Source organism: Pinus tabuliformis, chromosome 3_1, assembly GCF_031772625.1.
Source record: "Pinus tabuliformis cultivar Carrire ecotype Pingquan chromosome 3_1, CPIR1, whole genome shotgun sequence".
NCBI classification, from domain to species: Eukaryota; Viridiplantae; Streptophyta; class Pinopsida; order Pinales; family Pinaceae; genus Pinus; species Pinus tabuliformis.
The window spans coordinates 228,984,193-229,009,549 of NC_142301.1; the positions used below are offsets into that span (position 1 = coordinate 228,984,193).

General features: G+C 36.9%; 2 pseudogenes; one reads left to right on the forward strand and one right to left on the reverse strand.

The window, feature by feature from the left end:
- Positions 1–12,668, reverse strand: part of LOC149186631 (uncharacterized) — a 74,975-nt pseudogene extending 62,307 nt beyond the window's left edge.
- Positions 12,669–21,780: 9,112 nt separating this feature from the next.
- On the forward strand, positions 21,781–22,739 carry LOC149186632 (uncharacterized; annotated as a pseudogene).
- The last annotated feature ends 2,618 nt before the right edge of the window (positions 22,740–25,357 follow it).

Genomic DNA, 25,357 nt, shown 5'->3' on the forward strand with positions numbered 1-25,357 from the left:
AATTCCTCCAACTCTTAAAGGATAACCTCATGTTGGCATAGAACAGATTGAAACAACAAGCAAATCAACATCACATCAAAAGAAGTTTTGATGTAGGTGATTGGGTATTCCTATGTGTTGTTGGGAAAAGTATCCATTCAGAACGCCCCTGTCCCACTCTAAGGTGTGACAGTGCCTTAGCAACAAACAAGGAAACTGCTTCAGTATTCTTCTTTAGGAAATGTAAATGAAGAGGAAGGATGTAACTAACCTATGTCTTTCGCTAGTTTTTTGATCCAATCGCTCCTCTCTTCAATAGCTCCCAGCTCCCTGCTCCCTTACCGGCCCAGCTTCACCGAATTCCTGCAAGATCACAGAAGAGAGAAACTACACGAAGACATAGATTTACATTCATAAAAAGCTTAGGATCAGATTAAGCTAAACATGCAAATATAACAAAACATCATTGATACACAGCATGTAGGAGAAACTCAAATAATTTTATTGATATGATAAGAAATTCCAAGAGGAGATACAACCAAGTGAGTCCCAATCCAGCATCTATCTCCCAGCAAAGGAATCCCTTCCTCTCCTCCAACAAAGAATAAATCACCCAATGTACTAATCTTAATCTCAAACCAACAACAATTCTCTACAAAGTACAAAATTCCAGCCTCTGGATCTCTAGGATGAGGGATCCATATATAGATGTAAGCAGAGAGGATGAGTCAGCTTATGTTTTGACTTGTGGCTTCTCTATGTTAGTTCTTGCTTCCACTTGGAGACTGAGAGCCTCTTACTCATCACTGGTCAAATTCAGTGAGGCAAGTGTCATTGGAGAAGATTCTGGAAGCTTCCATTGTCTCTCCACCTCGTTGAATGACTCTGCCACTTGTCATTTTCCGCTCAGCGCACCTGGGTAATGCATTCAAGTGTGTTGCAACGCACCTAGCTAGTGTATTTGAGTGCTTTGCAATGCAGGCAGCTAGTGGAGCTTCTGAATTGATCCTGATTTGACTAGTTCTGAGTAGTTTCTGGTGGAGAACTTCTGGGAGAAGCTGTCATTGGTTGACCTTGTTCCTTTAGGGGCAGGAACAACACTTTTAGGGACTTTGGATCCATTGGATTATGGACATTTCATGCTTAGAGTTGTAAGGCACAAAAATGTCTATAACAGTTGCCCCCTAAAGTATGAGGCCGTTTATCGGGTGAAATTCTTTATTAGGAGGATCTGAAGTTCTTTCAATGCTGGGAGGAGACCTGTAATAAGATACACTACAATACATTATTTTTCATATTGTTTTCATGATCTAGCTGAGGCAGGCATTCCCATGCTCAACTTTATAAATTCATTTTTATGTACATAGGACAGACAATCGTCTGATGGTAGACTGATGATTCTGATGAAATCATCATCCTTTTGGTAGGATGATTATCTATTCTACAATGCTGTACATGTCAATGTCTTTATTTTTCCTGAATATATATCACAGCCCGGATGGATGAAACTAGATCTGGGGTCTTCAATCTTGTCCGATCTTCACTCTAAGTACAAGTCGATCCATGTGAGAAATGTTTTGAAGTCGAACATGGAAAGACATCACTTGATTACTAGTCAATGATGTAAACCATTAACAAGCGCGAGAGGAATCACCGATAAGGATTATGACCCTCAAGGTACTGTAGTACAATTCACGTGGTGTGAATAAAGGACTTGGCGTCGAACACCACGCAAAATATTTCGGTCGAAGGTCATTGATGTATACCTGTCGCCGGAAGTGAGAAACTTGCCATTGAGGCATGCAAGCTTCAAAGTACTGAAGGGGGTGTTCCTAGATCAACTTCTTGGATAATGAGCTGATGTCGACAAGAAGTGATCCATCAAAGGAGGGCCTTAATGAATCCCACATCAACGATATGGAATGGAGCAAATGATTTTGATGGAGGTGAAAACGATCTGATGATATATGGTTCAAGGTGGCGGTCATGAAAGAATGAAGTATAATGTATGGTAGTGGATGGGACATGGTTGACTTCTCTGGATGACTTCTCTTGAACATATCAGCGACACTTATATGATGGATTGGTAGCATTTACCCCAAAGGTGGATGGTATGGCGAGACCATGGCGATCTGACCGGTGAATGAAACAACCCAACCCGACTCAGGCACGGAGTGGAAGTGTCATGTTCAAGAGCGACTTGCTACCAATAAAGGTTCTTTGAGTTTCTTCCCAATTTTTCCCCAGTCATTGCTGACCAGTACCTCTTTATTTTTGTCAAGCTTGAGGAGGATAACATATGCTTGTTGTATAATTTGCCCTTCGGGCAAACCCATCGCTATGTTTTAACGAGCCTAGCGATAGTGAAACTCGTTCTCGTCTAAAGACAAGTTTGTCACTATTAATCTTTTTAACGAGTCTAACGACAAAGATAACTCGATCCTTTTCATTTTTAGAGAGTCTGAAAAGGTACGTAAAGTTAACTCCGAAATTCCTTTTTCGTCATCTAATCCCTTAAGTCTGAAAAGTATAAAATAATACAGAAGGTATGAATTTTCGATAGTTTTAATGAGCCGAACAAAACAAGCGCTCGATCTTTTTGTGAAATAATCCCTCAGGTCCAAAAAGATTAAAATATAGAGGAGGGATAGCACTTCCGGTCACTTTAATGAGCTGGAAGGCCAAAACTCGGCAATCTTTTCACATTTTATGAGTCAGATGAAAAGAGCTTAAAGAAGACTCGTCTTTTGAGGAACGAGTGATAAAAATGGGTAGCAGCTGATTCCAGGTAAGGGTTGGAATTTTCCAAGCACAGCAGTGTCACAAGGATGGCTAGTGAAATCACTCTTCGGAGTTGTTCCTCAAAATGGGTAAACAATCAAATGGAGGTGAATGAATGGCCAATGGAAAATTGGAGGTGATGGTGCAAACACGACCAAGGTTTTAATGGCTGATAATGTTACATTCACGGTGGTTATTTACCGGAGGATAGTTCACTTTTTAACGAGCTTAAACGCGGATTGAAACACTTGCTCGATCTTATGTTTATTTTTTAACGAGCATGAACTATGCGCTAAAACTGCTCGATGATAAGTTTCTATGCCCCCAGCATAATAACACAAAACGAGGTGCATGCCCCCTAAGCTTCATTGCATTCAACTCGGTGGTTGGAATGAAGGTTTACCTTTGAGATTTGAAAAGGGGATTTGTTTCATTTTTCAATGAGGTTGACACAGTAAAAGAACTATCCTCATGACTCCTTGTTTCATTTTTTAACGAGGTTGACACGAGATAAGAACCGTCCTCGGAGTCCAAATCCATTAGATATAGAAGGTTTCATATTCCACTGTGGCCACTTCCACCAGATTACTCGGAGGTGGTAGGGAAAAAGTACCCATTAAGGCAGGGTCTTTTAGGAGACCTACTCCGATATTTTGGAGCGAATGATTGCTTCCATGGATCATTGGAATGCTTCCAGTAAATTGAGAACCATTGGGGAGGAAGTTTTGCTGATCGACGATTGTAATCCCTCCTTGAAAGGGAAATGCAATCTTTCTGAAATAGGTCGACACAACAGCTTCCATGGCATATATCCATGATCTTCCTAGTAGGATGTTGTAATCAAGGTTCCCATCTATGACTTCAACATCTATTTCTACTGTTTTCCCTCCTAGTTCAACTTTCAAGTTATTTAGGATACCATATGGGGTATATGTCCTTCCGTCAAATGCTTTTAACGTCGTCGCAAACCGCGACAAGGTTGGAGATCCTTAAGTTTTCCAGCAACTCATCGACATAATACATGTAGATGCCCCCTCATCAATAATTGTTCGATGAACAGTTTTGTTGAGGGCTTTCACTTGAATAAGGAAAGCTAGTTGGGCTGGTAACTGAGGATCATATCCTTTGTGGTCGAAGGATACAAGATTGGAATCCTTAGGATCAACCCCACCAGTGGCTGATAACAAATCCTGCCTTTGGGATGGGCAATTTTGTAGTACTTCAAGAGTTGACATAGCGGATGGCGATTGGGCCAAATCTTCCACTATGCTATAATGCTGCGCCGCTCTAGCGCGTGGATTAAATGTCGACTTGTGTACTACTCCCTTTGGCAGTTTTATTGTTAATTCAGGAATGATGGGTGGTACAACTTCTGTCGAAGTTGTTGTCGAACTACTTGGTTGATCTTTATCCTTGTCGTTCGACAGCTGCGGATTCCCGTTATCTTTGTTCCTTGTCGAAATCAAAGCATCATTTTGCTGCTTCGAGATCGACAACATTAGCACTTGCGACGGGGAAGAATTTCCACTATCAACCGGATTTGTTCCTGGATTTGGAAACGGATCAGTTAAAACAACGGAGGTTTTCAAACTCTTAAAGAATCTTTTAAGCTCAGCTTTGTATGGACATTGTGAGGTCCAATGATCCTCATCACATATGTGACATCCCGCGGGGGGTTTCCTATTTCCAGGAGGGTTTGAAGAAGTTTTTTCAGGAGATTTCTCACCCTGTTTCTTCTTCTTCCCTTTGCTTTGTTTCTTCTTGCTTCCTGGTTGTTTGGTTTCTTTGCCCTTATCTGCTGATACGACATTTACTTCCGAAGCAATAATTTCATCTTTTGCATTTTGATCTGAAATCTTACGAGCTTTCTTGGATGTAGCCTTTGTCGATTTCGCGTTTGTCATGCCAATCACGCCATTGCCGGCGTGAGAGTCATTGTTTGGTTTAGGAGGAGGAGGAATTGAGAATTCGGGCCTAGGGGCGTCAGGTATTTTGTCGTAGAGCGTGCCAGACTGAGTATAGACCAAGTCCAGATATTGCGCACGAGCGATGACTTGCTCTTCCGTTACGACTCCCCCCTTTGCCACATCTTCCGTGATTGTAGGAAGTAAAGACTTGATAAACCATTCAGCTAATAGCTGATCGGGAACGTACATTTTTACCATCCTACGACGACGTCGCCACTCATGTATATGATCAAATATGTGAGTGGCCGTTGTCTGTTTGAAGTTGGTTAGGATTTTTGTTCCCGTTTCATACCTTATCGGTAATTGAAAATGGGTTAAAAAGGTTGTGGCTAAGGTACTGAAGTTGTCGAACGAAGCTCTAGGCAATTCAATATACCATTTTGCCGCTGGACCCGTTAACGTCCTCTAAAAAAAGCGAAGCCTAATCGAATCATCGTTTAGGGTGTTTGATGAACACCACAGATGAAAGATCATCACATGATTCGACGGATCTTCACCCAGATTTCCATTAAATTTAGGAATATCTGATGGAAGTTTATGCGGAATCGCTGGCCACCAAGGGGCATAAGCAATTGGATCATTCGTCAGCCGGTTTAGATCTGGTAATTCTAGAGTTGCTACAAAGGGCAACTATTGATTCAAGTTAGGCGAAGCATACCCAGGATAAGATGGAATCATCTGAGCAGTGGGTCTTTGCATACCAGTATAATGTATTTGATGCTGGCAGCTTTGACAAGGTTGATGGGCATAACCATTATAGTATGGTTGTTGATAACCGCTTTGGAAATGTAGTTGCCCATTACTTACAAAGACTTGTTGCTCAGGTCCTTGATATGATTGTTGGAGTTGTGGTTGTTGATATTGAACCAGCCCTGGTTGTTGGACCATTTGCTGTTGTCCAATACTGGATGATTAACCAAGATGAGGAGTCATAGAACTTGTTTGAGCATGAGTCGCTCCAGATAAGGAGTCACTAACCTGAGGTTGTGATTGAGTCATTGAGACAAGAGGTTGTTGTATTGCAACCTGAGAAACTTGGGGTTGACATACAACAGGTAGCGCTTGTACTTGCGATGCAGTCATCATAGAAGGCATAGTGGGAATATCCGACACAGGGTGGACTGGTTGCGTTGAATATACAACCCTTGGTTGTTGAGGCGACTCCGAGTCGCCAATTTGCTGTTGGGAAAAGTATCTATTCAGAACGCCCCTATCCCACTCTAAGGTGTGATAGTGCCTTAGCAACAAACAAGGAAAACTACTTGAGTATTCTTCTTTATGAAATGTAGATGAAGAGGAAGGATGTTACTAACCTGTGTCTTTCGCTAGTTTGTTGATCCAATCACTCTTCTCTTTGTTTTCTTCCCACTGCCTGCTCTCTTACCGGCCCAGCTTCACCGAATTCCTGCAAGATCACAGAAGAGAGAAACTACACGAAGACATAGATTTACATTCATAAAAAGCTTAGGATCAGATTAAGCTAAACATGCAAATATAACAAAACATCATTGATACACAGCATGTAGGATAAACTCAAATAATTTTATTGATATGATAAGAAAGTCCAAGAGGAGATACAACCAAGTGAGTCTCGATCCAGCATCTACCTCCCAGCAAAGGAATCCCTTCCTCTCCTCCAACAAAGCATAAATCACCCAATGTACTAATCTTAATCTAAAACCAACAACAATTCTCTGCAAAGTACAAAATTCCAGCCTCTGGATCTCTAGGATGAGGGATCCATATATAGATGTAAGCAGAGAGGATGAGTCAGCTTATGTTTTGACTTGTGGCTTCTCTCTGTCAGTTCTTGCTTCCACTTGGAGACTGAGAGCCTCTTACTCATCACTGGTAGAACTCAGTGAGGCAAGTGTCATTGGAGAAGATTCTGGAAGCTTCCATTGTCTCTCCACCTCGTTGAATGACTCTGCCACTTGTCATTTCCCGCTCAGCGCACCTGGGTAGTGCATTCAAGTGCGTTGCAATGCACCTAGCGAGTGTATTTGGGTGCTTTGCAATGCAGGCAGCTAGTGGAGCTTCTGAATTGATCCTGATTTGACTAGTTCTGAGTAGTTTCTCGTGGAGAACTTCTGGGAGAAGCTGTCATTGGTTGACCTTGTTCCTTTAGGGGTAGGAACAACACTTTTAGGGACTTTGGATCCCTTGGATTATGGACATTTCATGCTTAGAGCTGTAAGGCACAAAAATGTCTATAACACTATGGCTACAACCATATAAACAAATGTCCCTCAAGCAAGCTAAGAAGGATAATAAATTATCACCAAAGTATTATGGTCTGTACAAGGTGTTGCAAAAGATTGGTACTATGGAATACAAATTGGAGCTTCCTGCAGCTTCTTGAGTGCACCCAGCTTCCCATGTTTCATGTTTAAAGAAGGTTATAGGCAAAAAGTTCCCAGTTCAAACAATATTGCCAAAACTTGATGAGGAAGGAAAAATTATATTGGAACCGGAAGTAGTCACAGAAATAAGAACTCGACAGCTACGAAATTGATCAATTTTAGAGTATCTCATCAAGTGGAAGAACTTATCCGCTGATGATTCCACATGGGAGGATGAGAATTTTATACAGAAGCATCCAGAACTACTCAAGCATTGAGGACAACACTTTTTTGAAGGAGAGGGACATGTTAGGTACCTATAATACTAGTGATTACCCCATTACTATTGTAGTTGTATCCCTTATTAATATTGTTGTGCCCCTATTATCCTCATATTGTTATTACTATGCCCCATAGAATCCTTCTATTATTTTTTTTGTGCCTTTATATTATTATTGTTAGGTCGGCTGGGTTATATTATGACTCCTTAGACTCCTATATATAGGAAGGAGGTTTTGTAATTTGAATCATCAAAGAATCATTCATTTGTTTAATGTAAAGGAGGTTTCCCCCTCGAAGAGGCTGAATTCTAAGGCGTTGATCTATCTTTTCTATCTTTCTGTGAGTTGGTTTCATAATAGAAAACAATAACAAAATAGTCCAATAAAACAAGAAAATGAACAAGAAAATAAAAAATCTTGAAACATAGAACATGCTTGTTTCTGAACAAGCCTATAGACGACTAAAAGAGAAGAAGTTATGGCAATAGAAATATGAAAAACAAAAAGTAAAAGATGCCATCTACAAAGTAGAGGAACATGGGGGCATTGATATTTTACTTCAAGATACACAGGAGGAGGCTACAGGTTAAGGTATAACAAGGGAAAAATCACTCAGAAGGTCTAAATGGAGGAAGCAAGCATGAGGACATGCTTGAGTATCAGCAAGGGGTAGATGTTGGCCCTCAATTTTGGTCATTTTTGCCTATTCTAAACTCATCCATTTACCACCATATTCCATCATATTTCACTTAACTATCCTTCATTTCACTCTTATTTTTCATCTTCATGTAACTAAATTAAGTTTTTCATTTTTTAGAGATTTTTCAAAAATTGGGTTTTAAGAGTAAATTTGGACTGCACTAAAAATTCCTGTAATAGCTCCGTTAAAGTCATATGTATAGGACAACTGGGCAAGATATGAGCCCATATTTGGAAATCTTGGGAACCACAGATGGATGAACACCTATTGTTTCTATCAAACTAAGCAAATGCAACCTCGGTCGATGCTAGTCAAAATTGACCTATCATTCACAAATCCCTATTAAAAGGGACAAAATATTATTTTTGGGGATTTTGCCTAATTTTGTGAACCAGACTTAATGAGTTTGACTTAGATGGATGGATTAGGATAGATAAATATTGTTAGATATATTTTATCTAATTTTGTTGATAATTTTCTTATTTAAATTGAGTTTATGAACTATTCATGTATGTAATTTGTATTCAGACTATTGGAGACCTTTTGATAATTTGAAGAATACTTTCTACTGTTTTAACTTGTTGTTCATGAGGTGGATATTTTCATAAGTTAGTTGTGATTGAGAGTTCCTTAGATGTACAAGGCAAGGTTGGAGGCCCCCCATACTGAGCTAAGTACACTTTGATTACATTAGCATAATTTTTATTTCAATATTTCTTGTTTTAGATTTATGCTTCAGTTATTTAGATGTGTGATTTTTTTTGTGTGAGTTTGGGATGATGATAGTTTAAAATCAAATTTTCATGTGAAATTACAAACAAGAATTTAATTAAAATTCTCTTTCTATCAGGTTATGAATTATAGCTAAAATCATTTGTTTTGCATTTCTTGTATTATTTCTTGAATTTTAGTTTTATTTGATGCAATAGTAATGATATTGGAGTGGATCTGTGAAGAAGGAAAACCAACTTCTCCTAAGTTAGGAGCCTCTTCTTTTTCTATCTACACATTATAGACCATTGATCTTTAGTTTCTCCTCTTGGCAGTATTGTGAGGAAGGACATCTAGGATCTCCTAAGTTAGGAGCTTCTTCTCTTGCTTGCTGCATATTGAACACGAAACTTGTTAGTCTCTTAAAACTTAGATTATATTTGTAATATTCCCTTCATTTAACTTTATAGTCTTACCTTCCTAATTTGATTTCACCTAAAATCCATATATTTTGGACATGCTTCCAAGTCTACAAACCCAGATTGACAAGTAAAACACATGTGTTAGTTTACTTAGTAAATTGACCTTACAAACAGAAACAAAAATTTGGCTGAAACCTCAATGCATTTTGTAGAGAAAGATGCTCATGCTCCAGAACTGAACAATTGAGTATGTTAAAGTGGAGTGGAAGCACTTTGGGCTCGATGAAGCTAAATGGGAGATGACTAATTAGATGTGGGCTATGTATCCTTCTTTATTCATTGGTTGAGTGAATGTTTTTGTTATATGTATATCAATGTAAATACAACCACGAGCTATGTTATAAATATCCAATAAGTGGTATGGGTGTCATGTCATTATGGTTGTCATGTTGTTATGTTTCTCATGTTGGTTTTCTTCATAGTAGGTTGATCATTGTAAATACTACAACGAGATAAGTTATAAATCTCCATGGGAAATTTATTTTTCTTTCAACAATATTGTTGGTTGTGGGTGTCATTGAACACTAAGGATGGTGTTCCCCTAAGGAGGCGGGTTTTGTAACGACCTTGGTAAAAAATCCATGTAATAAAGCTAATAAAGGAAAAATAATAACCATGGTCATGGTGTTTTATTTATGAAAATAATGGAAATTAGGAGAAACAGAAGGTGAAAGGTCACATGTCACATGTGAGGAGGAAAACAAAGGAAAATAATGGAAAATTGAAGAAAATAGAGGCCTCATTAACAAAAAGGATTTTGAGAATAAATTTGTAGTTTTTTTTTTTAGTTTAGTTTTGGAGCTCTCATTTTCTACTCTTTCTCATACTCTGGGACACAAAGTTTTCTTGGATCACCCTTGGAGGAGTGTGGAATACGTGGGATTTGGAGCAAGAAGTGTTAAACACACATGGGAGCAAGAACAATATGAAAGATAATCAGGAGAGTACATTTTTTATTAACAAGAGATATACATTTATAGTACAACATGTGACCATTGGGTTTCACATCCCAAGGTCTCTTGGACTACTTAGTCTATTCAGCTTCCACACTAACCCATTTAGGATTAGGTGTCCAACATTCCCCCCTTAATCCGAAGGGTTATGTATGAGTCCAAGAAGAGAGCTGTAATACAAAATGTGCAAAAAATGCATGGCAGCACTAGGTTGAATGTGCTCTATGAAATGTTGGTATAAAGGGCGGTGGTTTAAGGATGACCACCAACACTAGAACGCTTAGTGCAGTTCCCGGAACTCTTCCAAAATTGGCAAGAAACTGAAGTCTTTTGCTAGAGGAAGTGATCCTATTGTTTTAAAGAGGGAGACCTTCAACCAATAAAGGGAGGTCTCACCCCACATAAAAGGGAGAACTTCAACCTGAAAAGGGAAGTCTCAACCTATGATGGTTTAGGGATGACCAACAACTCTGGAATGCTTAATGCAATTCCTAGAACTCTTCCAAAGCTAGCAAGAAGGTGGAGTCTTCTGCTAGAGGAAGTGTTCTCAATTTCGTTCCTAGAACTCTTCCAAAACTGGCAAGAAGTTGAATTCTTCTGCTAGAGGAAGTGTCCCATATTGCCAACTGAAGGCATGTTCACGGGCATCTTTGTTTCTGGCTACAACTCTGAAATTGGGGTGGCAGGTTGTGGCTCAGGCTCGCTTGATGTGACTTTGAAGCTTGTAGATGACCATCATTTCCCCCCTGTCAGATACAAGGTGAGATGATGGAGAAAACTCAACTGCAAGACTATTTAATACTTGAGAACAAGTTCTGACATGTGTTTGGAATATCTTCTTGGCTGTTTATGCCCATTGCCAAGAAGCGATCCATCCAAGATGAATCTTTGTTCTTGCAGGAAATTTGTTTCTGAAGCATCTGTGTGAAGAATGGTTGGTTTTATGACAGTGCTTACATGGATGAAGATCAAAACAACGATCTTTTAGATGGCCAACTCGGTCACAGTGTTGGCATTTCACAATCTGTTGTTCTCGTTGTTGTTGTTGTTGTTGCTGTGGAAGAGGAGCAGAATCTGGAACAACTGGAGGTGAACTATCATGAAGAGCAGGTGAACTATCATGAATGAATCCAGCGCTCTAAAACTAAATGGGCTTTGAGTAGTCTGGAATATGAAAGGACAAGTCCTTGTCATATCCAAGACCAGTTATGTGCTTGTTGTGGACAAGCTATTCCCAAGGTCTGATGTTGGGCTTAGGAAGTGCAGACTGAGTTTCTGCATGTGCATGTACAATTGCTACTTTATTGGGCACTAGATCTGAATGAACTTGAACAATATTGACTTGCTGTTTATGGGAGTCTGTTTCATTGTTCTGAACAGAAACATGTTCAGAATGACTCTTCTATTTTAGTTCTTCTTACTGTAGCTGAGATTCAAGCTGCAAAAAATCGATATTTTCCTATGCATTTTGTAGACATGTCTGAATTTCAGAGAGAGAGCCTTTGCTTATTTGTAATGTGTCATCAACAGTAGATTGTATAAGAGTTTTCATTAACTCTAATACTTGAGTAATTGTAGTCATTTTTTCATATCCTCCCAATAATGATATGTTTTGGTTAGATTCTTCTTCAATTTCTTCGGACTTTTTTTATTGCTTTCTTGAAGAATCTATGTTTGTCGCCAATTTCTCATAGCCTCCCATAAATGATATTTTTTGGTTAGGCTCTTCTTCAATTTCCTCCTTAGGTTTGTCAGGGTATTGACATAACACTCTTAAAACAGAATCTGCGGATTTCTTAGATTTTGAAGAAATGTTACTATTTTTCTTATCATTTCCCGGATTTTCTTTTGAAATAGTAGACTCAGCCTGTATTCGCCTAAAGAGAGCAACAATGTCACCTTCAACAGATGAGTTAGATGATTTATTCATATCTGGATTGGATCCATCATTAAGAGATGACATTGGAGATCTCCTCGCATATGTAGATGATGATCTCAGAGAAAGGCGATGATCTCTTTTACTGTGGTTTACATTATCAGTTTCTCCAGTAACATTCTCTAAATCAAAATTATTTTGCACCTTTTCAGCATCATTGTTCTCCTGCTTTCTGTTCCGAATACGCCCTCCTTCCTTTTTAACTGCAGAAATTGGAATTGGGGATTGTCTATTGAAATTAGAGGGCATTCTCCTTGGGAAGGAACTGTTGCTTAATGCCATGTGTTCCACATGTGATGAGGAAAAATCAGTTTCTCTCCTCCTGTTTCCTGATGAATGAGATGCTCCAAAAGAAAACATTTGACTCCCATCTGCAAGCTCTTTAATAGTGGTGATGTCCCGCTCTATTTTTCACATGGCTCTTGCCCACTTAAACCTATTGGAAAATCCCCTCAAAGACCATTGTTAGCTTGACCTGGGCCCAATCTTGGGTGACCACTGCGGTAACAGGGTATGAAAATTGACAGCGTTGTCATCTTCAGTACAAAACGAGGATGAATCTGCAATCCTCAGTGATACCCAAAAACGAACATGCGGGCAACGCCTTTGAAATTAAATAATGAACATAATCTGTAGTCACATTAATGAAACAATTGATTGCAGTCGAGCGGATTCCAAGTCATTGAGCAGATTAATGAAAAGGTTGATTATCACTGAGTGGATGCCAAGCACAGAAGTTTTGGCAGAATGGCACTGATATGGTAATTGAGTTGGGACAAGATGCAAACGGTTCAATCGAGCATAGCGGTGGCAATCATTAATGTCAGCAAATTGCCAGAGCTCAAGTGCGCAGGAGCGTTAGGTTTCCTTGGGAAGATAAAATTCCCAAGCCAGAATAGGAATTCGGGGATTTCGTTTTGAATCAAAACCAACGTTACATATTAAAACTGCATGAGATGCCAGGCCAGCGTTTTCAATGAGATGTCAGCCGGGACAGCGCGGAGAGCGTTATATACCAGTGTAGCATTGTATATTCAGGTGCAGATTGAGATGTGGGGGCCTTCATTTCTTTAAACTTCGAAATGACATGTTGGATCTCGTCATTCACATTTAAAGCCTAAAAAGCATGGTCTCATTATCACCAGCTCTCTCCACCATCCTCTATATAGTAGATTTTGATTGCTGGCATACCTGTCCATGTGGAAGAGGAAGAGTCACCTCGAGCTGCTCCAGAAGATGCCCTTGTCAGGAACCACATTATGAAGCCCTCAAATGCCCGGTCGTCTGATATAGCGTTGTCCAGAAATGCTTGTCTCCACTCCAGTCTTGGTCTAGATGTCTCGAATCAGTTCTAGAAGTAGATTTGACTGCTGTAAGGGAAAATTCAGGTGCATGGGAGAGCGTGAACCCTCTTTGGATAATTGTCTAGTGATTAAGAATGGTGAGAGGTGCTTTCTTAGCACAACCTTAGAACTACTAATATGCCTTTACCTAAGCTCAGAAATTGAGGTAATTGAATAGCAGCTACAGTAAACAAGAATTTGTCAAACATGTCCCATACATAGGGCTGTAGGTATTTTGTGTACTTCTGATTTTTCAAGCAGTGGTTTACAGCAATTTAATAATGCCCAAAGGTTGGTGTTCCAACCACAGTATATAACAACCAGCAATTTATAATGATGAACAACTCAAACAGATCACTTTAATGTGTAAACTTCAATCAGCACGGTGACAAACATCTCCATCATACATAACTCTAGTGGGTTTGCTGTTCTCGTCAAATACAACATCTGCGTTTTTTTATGTCCTTCCTTACTGGCAGTATCTGCCTTTTCATGCATTTCGATTTTGTTCTCCAAGCATCACCTCAAATGGTGGATACAGACGACCATCTGATTTCAAATCTATCGACCCAGGCTAGAGCAATCATTCACGAGTGTATATTCTCTTGAATGTCAATTGAATTCCCATTATAGAAACCAAAGCATCGTCTCTGAAGACAACAATTTATTTATTGTAGCTGCAGATGAACCTCAATTAACAAAGTTCAATGATGAATAAAGTGATAGGAAGGCATTCTCAAACACATTTAATGAGTAAACCTGGTGGAGCAATATATTAGCAGAGTATAGCAGCGTTCAACATACTTCAGACTTTGATAGCAGCGTTCAAGAAATTATTTAAGAACAACCTCGTTCCTCGTTCCTGCGTGGAGGCATTAGATACGAATCCCAAACCGGTGACCAGAATCCCTGAGCAGTGTACAAATTTAGAATACCTGTGTTTCTTACAAAGCAGGAGCAATGCACAAATCAACTGTTCAACCCAACATGACAATATTCCACCGAAACTTCTTTAGACAATATTCCAGTGCTGAAACCATTCCTCTCTCAATGCTTTCTAAATTTAGGCAGGAAGACTGTGCAGTAGATAGAGAGGACAAAACAAACTCATAGAAAATGACCACAGAAATTAGTGGCTTAAATTGGAGCAAGACCAGCAATCGCCTACTCTGATACCATGTTAAACACACATGGGATCAAGAACAATATGAAATATAATCAGGAGAGTACATTTTTTATTAACAAGAGATATACATTTATAGTACAACATGTGACCGTTGGATTTCACATCCCAAGGTCTCTTGGACTACTTATTCTATTCAGCTTCCACACTAACCCATTTAGGATTAGGTGTCCAACAAGAAGGAAAAGGAAAAGCAAGAAATCACAAGAGGGTATTGAGATCAGCAATTACAATGGGTTTTTCTTGCATGTACCAAGTTACATGTATGATTTCCTTGCTAGTTTTGGCATGCATGACACATTCATGTGGTTTCTTTATCATGATATGTCATTGGCATGGAGGATTGTCTATATTAACAATGGATTAGCTTATCCTTGGCATTTCCTAGATATCCATGGTGTTATGGATTTTATCTTTGTTTTTTTATTTGTTCTCGTGTTCCTTTGGTTATGGGTTATTTATTAGTTCCTAGAAGCCTTGGTTGGACAAACGCTCTAGAATCCTTGTAACAACTTGGGTTGAGTTATTACTCCTAGAAGAATTGGTTAAAAAAATGCTCTAGAAGCCTTTGGTGGGTTGAGTTACTAGTCCTGGAATCCCTAGTTGGAAAAATGCTTTGGAAGCCCGACAACAGTTGTGGGTTATGTTACTAGTCTTGGAAGCCTTGGTTGGAACAAACACTGAAGGGCCCTGGGAAGCTTGGTTAGATACCAATCTAGTGATGGTTAGTGATGTTCTATCATCATGTGGAATCATTAGTTGATATTTGAGGTGGTTTGGGCTCTGGAAGCCTTGGTTTGGTTTTTATTGAGTTGTTTTATGATATCTCACATTCATGCTTGGAATAAGTCATGAGGGTCATTGGTTGAAAGAAAAATTTGGTTCAAAAAATATATGGTCAGGTGGTTTATGGAAGTGTCATACCTGGTTGGATTATGCATTCATTAATAAGATCTCTTTCTCCTTGGTATTTCATGTGTAAATATATTGGTTCATATGTGACTAATATGATTGGTATATCCTTTCTTATTTTTGTTGGTTATATGTTGGTTATGAGTGTGTTTTATGATAGAGTTGATGTGGATATCATCATGTTTTCATTAGAAAACGAATGAATAATGAACATATGACCTAATAGATGATAATTTAGCTATTGTGATAAGGCATCAATGCTTCTTTATGAATATCGGATAAGTATGAGACTCTTATGCTCCTATATGTTGTTAGGACTTGCAGATTACATATTTGTGACACATTTGATGAAATTCCTGTCATGGATAGTAGGGGTCCAATCAAGTAAGTGATAACATGTTTACATTACTAATATTGGTGCAATGTTATTTATCATTTTTGGAAGTTTCCTGAAGTTCTGGGTTGTGGCCTATGTCCTAACCTTGGAAATGTGGCACAACATTTGAGGTGGCTGGCATAGAACTGTCTAAGAAAGGCCACAGTCACATGGATTCATTTCTATGGGAGTGAATTGAAGGCCCCAGTCACATGCATGACTTTTCATGGGAGTGATTGAGGCTCTATGGTAGTGAAAAGGCATGTTGTCTCAAAGGTTCATCACCTAGGAGGGTTGGTTAAATCCTGGAGGTTTTGTAGCATCTATGGAAGGTCAAATTTGTCTTTTCATGTTAGTTCCACTTCCTTAACTATAGATGGTGAGTTGAATCACATCATAGTAGCCTCACGTCACATGTTTACCTGAGTGGACCAGTTTTCTTGGGTAATTGTGGGAGGAGGGTGTTACAATAACATACATTCTCAACATGTCCTCCAAAATCCTATTGACCCTCTCTATTTATCCATGTATATATACAGATGATAAGATTTGTTGAAGGCTAACTCTATACCAAAACCAACAAATGACTCCTTACAAAACATGGAATTAAACTTAGCATCCTTGTCTAACACAATCTTCTTCGATACACCACGAAATCTCACTATATCTCTGATAAAAGCCTATGCTACATCACTAGATGAATAAGAAGACTTCACTTGAATGACGTGCACTACCTTTTTTAACCTATCACCCACAACCATAATAGATCATGTTGTTTGGATGTCCTCAGAAAACCTATAATTAAATCCATGTTAATGACCTCCAATTTCCACTCTAGAATCAGAATCGGCTATAGTATACCAACTAGATGCTTTCCCTATTCTTTTACTTGTTGAAAATCCAAACATCTAGCCACAACCTCTGCCACTTCCTTGTTGAAATTTGGCTAATAGTATAATTTCTTCACTGCTATCGGTTTCTTCTAATATCCTAGATGAGTTGAATATAACTTAGCCAGAAATTCTCTCAAAATAATCTTATTAAGCTTATTGTTGCTCGATACATAGATATTGTCCCTATATATGACCAAACCGTCCATTTTGAGATGATAGTCCACATCCTCATCACTTACACTATTTTAATGTAACTTGTTCCTAAGCTCCATGTACTTGTCATCTTGTAGAACTTCTTGCAAAATTTGATCCTGTAAATATTCCCCATAAGAAATCGTAGCTGCTATACGATTTACATTTACCCTTCTATTAATAGTATCTGTTATCGTGTTCTCTTTCCCTTTAATGTAACTGATATCAAAGTCAAGCTCAATGATCAAGGTTAAGCATCTAGCTTGTCTGGAATTCAGATTTGGTTGGTCAAATAAGTATCTCAGACCATCATGGTCGATCATTAGTACAAACCTCCTGCTAGGAAGGTAGTGTATAGACATCTTCAATTCATGTATTATCACTGCCAAGTGAAGATCACGTCTAACATAATTCTACATATGCTCATTCAATTTCCTTGATTCGTAGCATACTACCTACCCCTCTTGCTTCAAGACTCTACCAAGTCCCCTCTTGCAAGAATTTGTACACACTACACACTCTTTACTTTGGTCTGCAATATTTAGAACTGTAGCATTTATCTAAAGCTATTTCAACTGCTCAGAACTTGTTTCAAATTCCTCTATCCATTCAAATTTATTTCCCTTCCTCTAAAATGATGTAATATGATAGGAAATCTATGAGAAGTTCCTAATGAACCTTTTTTAGTAACCTTCCAACCCCATGAATGATCTAACCTCATCCACATTCCTAGGAGTTTACCATTGGATAATAACTTTGATATTTTTGGTATCCACTTCTATGCCTTCTTTGGAAAGAACACGTCCCAAGTCACCTCTGTCTTAAAAAACAACATTTGTTAAGGTTGACATACAACTGATGCTCTCTTAGAAATATCAATATTGTTTCTAAGTTTTTGACATCTTCTTCCTCATTATTAGAATATATCAATATATAATCAATGAATACAATAACAAACTTGTCTAGGTAAGGACATAACACACTATTCATTATGCACATAAAAGCAGCTAGAGCATTAGACAGACGTGTTGGGCTGCCAAATTAACATACATTTTCACTCCATTTTCACCTTTATCCTCATTTTGTCACCTCATCTCACCACATTATCATTACATAACTCTATATTTCCATTACCATATGGTTCATATCTTCATTTTACAAAGTTATTAATTTTATGTATTTAGAGTGAATTTATGATTAAAAGTTAGAGAAATAACATATATTTTCTTATACCTAAAAGTGGCTTGAGTTTGATGACATGTGTAGATCATATAGAAGCTTCCAAGGCACCCTTATGTGGCCTCCCAAGATCAAATTCGAATTTCAACTCAAGAGGTGGACCATATTCCAAGGAGAAAGATCATGGAGATTTTGATGTGTCATGGGATTTGTATCTAGTATTTCGGGATAAGTTGAGACAAGTATGGGTCTAGTAGATGTTTAAGGGATATACATTTATTGAGTAGATATCCCTAATTCATCTATAAATAATAGGGGCATCCTTCAAAGGAAAAGGGTGGAGAGAACAACTATCAGTGATTCATTAGCATCAGACTTATGATTTTTCATTCAACATGAATAATATCATTTTCTCCAAATCATAAGTTATCAGTGTTGTTTGATTCTTAAGGTGTGATAGTTGTTCATGTGTTCTCATTGAGGAATGGAAGGATCCCCATACTGAGATAAGTACACTTTTTTGTAGAGTAATGTTGTGAATATACTAATTTTAATTATGATGTTCATCTTATTTCTTTGTCGTAAATACTTGTAGATAATTCTAGTATGAATTCATGTTATGACCATGTTTTGTTGTGTGAAGTTGATCTCCTTTCAGTAGCTAGTTTTTATGTGAGAAGGACAACCAGGATCTCCTCAGTTAGGAGCTTCTTCTCCATGAGCGAGATTAAACTGAAACAAGATTTACTTTCTTATATGCTTTCCTAGATTACATTTATGTGAAGATTGATTTCCTTTCAGTAGCTAGTTTTTATGTGAGAAGGACAACTAGGATATCCTCAGTTAGGAGACTCTTCTCCATGAGCTAACTGGACTGAAAACAATATTTACTTCCTTTCATTTATATGCTTTCTTTCCTTCTTTCTTAGGTGTTTAGCAATGTTATTATAGGAAGATTGTAGAAGGACAATTAGGACTCTTGAACAAGAGACTCTTCTCTATCTTCTAAAGTAAAATAATTCCATTCATCAAACATTTTTATGCTTTCATAAAATAGATCTAATAGTTTAGATTTGTAATCTGCATTTCCATTCTACACAAACTTCCTACAGCTATTTCATCTGAGGTCCCATATATTTTGGTTTGTTTCTCAGTTTATGAAACCCTCAAGTTTATAAATTAAATGATAGGGATTTAATAGACAATTAAATTTCCCAACATTTTGGCGCCATTGCCAAGGATGAAAACTTAGATGTAAGTTAGTTAGGAAGATTTTTTAAGAAGAGTTTTCATTTAGGATCATTTAGGGTTAATTGCATTTAGGAATTTTCATTTAAGTTTATTCTCATACAAAAAACATAGAAATAGAACACAAATCAAAAACTCCCATTCACTAAAAAAAAAGAGCAAAAACACAATAAAAATCCATATGTATATATGGAAGAACAATGAGTATAAGTTTGGAACAATTCGCTCAGATCCTAGCAAGTGTCAGGATCTCCTCTTCTTATGAACAAGAGACCTTGACAACAAACAAAAGTTTAACTACTCCTCTAGAAGAAAACAATGAATTAACATTCAAAGAATCCTATATATCTGACGATGAACAATTATTTGAACAGGAGATTGAGGAGGACGAAGAGAAGTTGCAGCATGATCTGAATCAATGTGGAAACCACACCTATGAAAGCCTGATCGAAAGGTGGTTTCGATGGTTTCAAACAAGTAGGAGGTTAGATAAATTTCATTTTTATTTCATTAAATCAACCTCACAAAAACTAGATTCTATCATCGTTGTATATTTTCATTTTAAATTTGCAAATTGAAAATGAAAATATTCTTACTACTATTGCGTGAATGGCTACATTAGAAATTTAATTACATGTAATGGTTTGTAATATTCAATTAACATAGAATAGGTAGAATTATATTTTCAATCTCGAATAAGTATGCTCTCCTCCTACATTTTTGCATGATCTCGAGGATCAGAAAGTAGAACATTTATAAATGTTTTTAGGATTGCAATATGATTGTCTCCATTTGCTAAAAAATCACCCTAAATCAATAAAAAATTCTATATTGTTTTAGGGTTAGAATAAAATTTAAATTCTTTTTAAAAGATTCCAATCTTAAAATGATATAAAAAATAAAAATAAAAAAATTAGAATAAAATTCAATTTCAAAAAAAAATAAAAAGAATGAAATTCAATTTGTAAAAATAAAATCATTAGAAATAAATTTAATTTCTTAATTGGAACAGAAATTTAAATTTTAGTTTAAAAAAAAAACAATACAAAATAAGTAAATAAAAATTAAAAATAAAAAGTTTTTAATTAAAGAAAAATAACAACATATATAAGGTTTAATTTATTTTTCTTATTTCTTTTTACAAAATAAAACCATTGTAGTTTAAAAAAAGGAAAAACAAGTCAATTTTAATTTAGTTACTAAAAAAATTAGAAAATAAATGAGAAAAAACAATAAAACAATGAATAAAGAAAAATATAAAAATGAATAAAGAAAAACATAAAAAAAAATAAATAAAAAGAAAAAAAAATGAAAACCAAACCTGTTGTATATCTCCCGAAGCAAGTTGACCATTCCCTTTTATGAAGATTACGGAGATACCATAACGCTCATAGTGGGATCAACATACGAGAAACTTTGTACATTGGTGAGAAAAGATTATTCTGAGCTGAAGCAAAACTGTAGCCTAATGCAAAGCTATTGAGAGATGAAGAAGAATGTTGTGAGTCGTAGAGAATTACATAGAGCTACTCTTAGTTGTAGCTATGTAGCTATGTAGAAGCCGTAGAAAAAGCCTAGAACTTTGAATTGAGAAAGAATAGGCTATTGAAATTGCGTAGAGCCATATTTGAATAGCTGAAAAGGAATAGTGAGTTGCGTAGGGAAAGAGGAATGTTGAGCAGCGTATAGAATTGAAGGGTTATTTAAAGGTGGCTTATTTTGTGCCAAGTCGTAATTTATGCAGAGAATCCCTCAAATTATGCAGTGAAGTCTTGGTGAAGGTAAGCATCAAAATTTAAAATTGAATCCCAGATTTTATGACTTCAGTTCCAGATCTATTCTGTGTAAAATCCTCTGCCACCTATAAGAGTTAATCCCATAAATTCATCAACAGTTAAAGGATTACGAGGATAGTTTCAGAATTTTATTTAAAGAGATGTCATAGTATGGAAATACAACTTCAGTTAAGGATTTTTCACCATAGATATACGTTGCACATGCTGCCATATAGAAATTGTGGAGTTTCATTTCGTAAGAGAGAAAGTTAGCTGCTACGTTGGAGGAAGATAAGACCTGTTGCGTTGAAGAAAAGTGACAAGATGAAAATGAATCCCAAAAGTAATGGAGATAAACAATCCATGAGGAAAATTAGGTTTCAGTTCATAAAATAAGGAAGAGATCGCACCAAGATTTTCTAGCATGACCAAAGAATCCTGATTTTGCTGCGTTTGCCACTCTTCATTGGTTGTTTCGGTTTGATCTAGAAGGCGAAAGAGATTACGTTGTATTTTTCAACATACGCTGCACTTTTAGATGACTACAATGGCCAGCTCAGAGGTAGCAACTCCTACATCCCCCAATGGCTCCATCGTTCCTTCCGATCTTTCCTTATTAAGGACGGTCCTGTTCTGTCAATGATGAACAAGCGTCTTAGGGCCCTTAAAAAAGAATATAATTGGATATTACAGATCAAGGACAGTAAAGCCCACGATAAAGTTATAAACAAAGAGCAGGACGATGTGTTGAGGTCAAAGACCAGTGTTGCCATATTGATCGATCAGTACGAGAAACTTAGGCAACCTCTTACTGCTGCTGTTAAGGAAGAGATTGCTGAGAAAGAAAAAGAGTTACTAGAAGAGAATGGCGCCAACATGGAGCTTGCAGCTGAAGATGGTGTGGTCACAGAGGGTTCCAGTATCCCAGAGAATGGAACCCAAGACACACAGGATAGTGACGAGGTGAAGACTAGTGAAGCAACTCCTCCAGCAGAGGGAGATGTTGCCAAGGATAGTGTCATGCTTTCTATTGAGGCCATTGCAGAGCTTTTGAAGATCTTGTACTTTGCTCATTTGTTCGATGTGACTTCGCAGAATGATTTTGCCTCGATGATGTGGACAAAAATGCATGAGTGAAGCTCCTGCTTATCTTATGATTATGTGACCGATGATGCGATGAAACCCCTGGTAGAAGAGGATCTCGATGCATTGTCTTTGTTTGGTTTGCTCATGACTTCAAGGCCACCCAATGCAAGTCTTTCTCATAAGAGTGCTCTTCAGAGCTGCGTTCATCACACAAGGCAGTGGCTGGTTAACTCGGACGATCCTATTCATCCAGATAACGCAGTATCTTAATTTGATTTGAGGGAGAGGCTAAACAAAATTTTATCATCTGAGTACTTTACCATGACTCCTGAGTTACAAACTATCACTCAGCAAACTACAGTTGTAGCAGCTACAACTGCTAGACAATTTATTACCCAAGTCTATGTGCATGAAAAATAACATTGCAGAGATCTGCAACTCATAAATATCCTCCTTGCCTGACTAATATTAATTTCATGATGGCACTGTGACTCTAAAAAGTATTTTCAATTTATTGTGTCCTTCTGTTGCCTCAACAATATCATATTGATGAAGTATGAATATAAAGGGAACATTTGGTTCAGCAGTAAGTATCACGAGTACGAAACGTTGCATGTGACTAGAATTTTAAAGACTACCTTGCATTCGGTGCCCAAACATTTATTTTTGGCCATATTTTTTTTTTTACCAATTTGATGATAACATTTTGTTTAGATTACATATTGTGGTTTATAGTTTTGTAGCTAGTGATATGTAGCTTCACCGTAATAATAATAAAATAAAAAAAAAAACCTTTATTTGGATTTTAGAATTTCATGTCATGAACAGTGAATAATAATTTGTAATTCACGATGTTTGGATTCTTTTAACACTTTTCATATTGTAAGTGTATCATAGTGCCTTTAAGACATTCATAACAATAAATCTTATGAAGAAAAAATCAAAACAATACGAAACAATTTTTTGTGATTTTATTATTCTTATTTTATTTTTTTAACAATCCAAAACAAATTTTAATTTTAAATTTTAGTTTAAAAAACAACAACAAAACAAATCAAAACAAATAAATTAAAAAATCCAAAACAATTAAAAAAATCAAAACAATTAAAAAAAAATCAAAACAATTAAAAAAAAAGAAGACAAATGAACATCAAAAACAATTAAAAAAAAAACAAATAAATTGCAAATGGACATTTCATACCTCTTGAAAACAATTTATATTTTCTTGGAGTTACTTCAAAGGAACTTGTGCACAAAGGCAACAAGTAAAAAAGTTTCATTTTATTTCATTGCTAACATTCATACTTGCATTTTATGTCCTTCAAAAGGCTCTCACGGTTTTCATGTAGGATTTGTACTGAGCTTTTATAGGTGCGCGACGATCCAAGTTCATGCAAACGTGTTCTCCAGAAATCACATTCATCATTGAAAGCTTGAAGGAGCTAATTACATATGTTGTGACATTTTTCGCTACACACAAATCATTTGCATCATGATAAATTTACGCACACTTCTCCTTCAAAGCCTCATCAATCATCCATGTTAAATTCCACTGGTTCATTGCCTTATCCATCACGACTTCATACATGTTTATTTTTCTGAGTCACATACATTTTTGCCTACTTTTCATTTCATCATTTTTCCTCATGAATAAACCATCCATCTCTCTACATTGCCTTGTTTTCCTTGCCATAAAAACTGTTTGACCATAACATCTTGTATCTATAGTCCTACCAATCATTTTGTATGAACTCGCATTAACTGATGTGGGATTCCTTAAGGCCCACCTTTCAACAAGTCTTGACCCATCAACCTCAGCACCTTTATTGGGATAAAGACTAGAGTCATTATTAGGACCTTGAGGCTTGCATGCCTTAATGGCAAGTCTTCTCGCCAATGAAAAATGGGAATACATTAATGTCCCTTGTTTGCTAGATCTTGCAAGTGGCTCGACATCAACTCATCTATTTGGACTTTGCAAGATGTACTTGGGTACCTTAGCACTCATTAACATTAATGGTGAGTTTGCCTCACCTTGGTTAATGACATTCATCAATGGTCGGTAATCCAATGACTTCTTTCCATGTTTGACATCAACACATTTATTCACATGGAAAGAATTGTGCCACGATATGGGACGACAAGAAGACTATATGATTCAGGAGCAGATTCAATAGTATTTTATACTTTAGAACAGATTCAGTAGCAGTAATAAAGGATCCACATTCACGACTTCATCCGTCATATATGCAACCAAGACACATATCACATTCTTGTATTCTTCATTCCATGATTCAGCAGCAGAAGCTACACTTTTCTACATATACACAGTTTGTCCACTCAGGTAAGTAAATGTATGTTCTTTTCTAGCTTTTTATCATACAATTCCTTTAATACTGAAATAACAAATTTTGGAAAATGTTACACCATGTTCATTTTCATACCTCATATTCACATACATACCCCATTATCACCTTTCATATGTCATATACGTCCTTCATGAACATGTCATTCTAACCAACATACCTTTTCCAAACAACTACTATTGCATTATGATTCAAATGTTACATGTTTTGGAAATAATGGTCAAAGAATGAATGGTTGATTAAATGTTTACAAAGTCTTTTGATGCAACACAAAAACAATGGAAGTATTTTTACACAAGAACCAATGCTAATCAAATTTTGGTTGTCACACAAGAGCCAACCAAAATAATATGTTGCAATCAAATGTTTTTAAGAAAGAAGACTTTGCAAAAAGGAACAAAGTTGTCAAAAAGAAAATTATGCGAAATTAAAAAAAAAAATCGATATCAACCAAAGTCGATATAAAAGAAATACAATTCAAAAAGATTAAATCATGATTAAGTGAAACAATGCAATACATTGCATGAGGACATGCAATAACTTAAGTTCGGGGGTATGTTGGGTCGCCAAATTAACATACATTTTCACTCCATTTTCACCTTTATACTCATTTTGTCACCTCATCTCATCACATTATCATTACATAACTCTATATTTCCAATACCATATGGG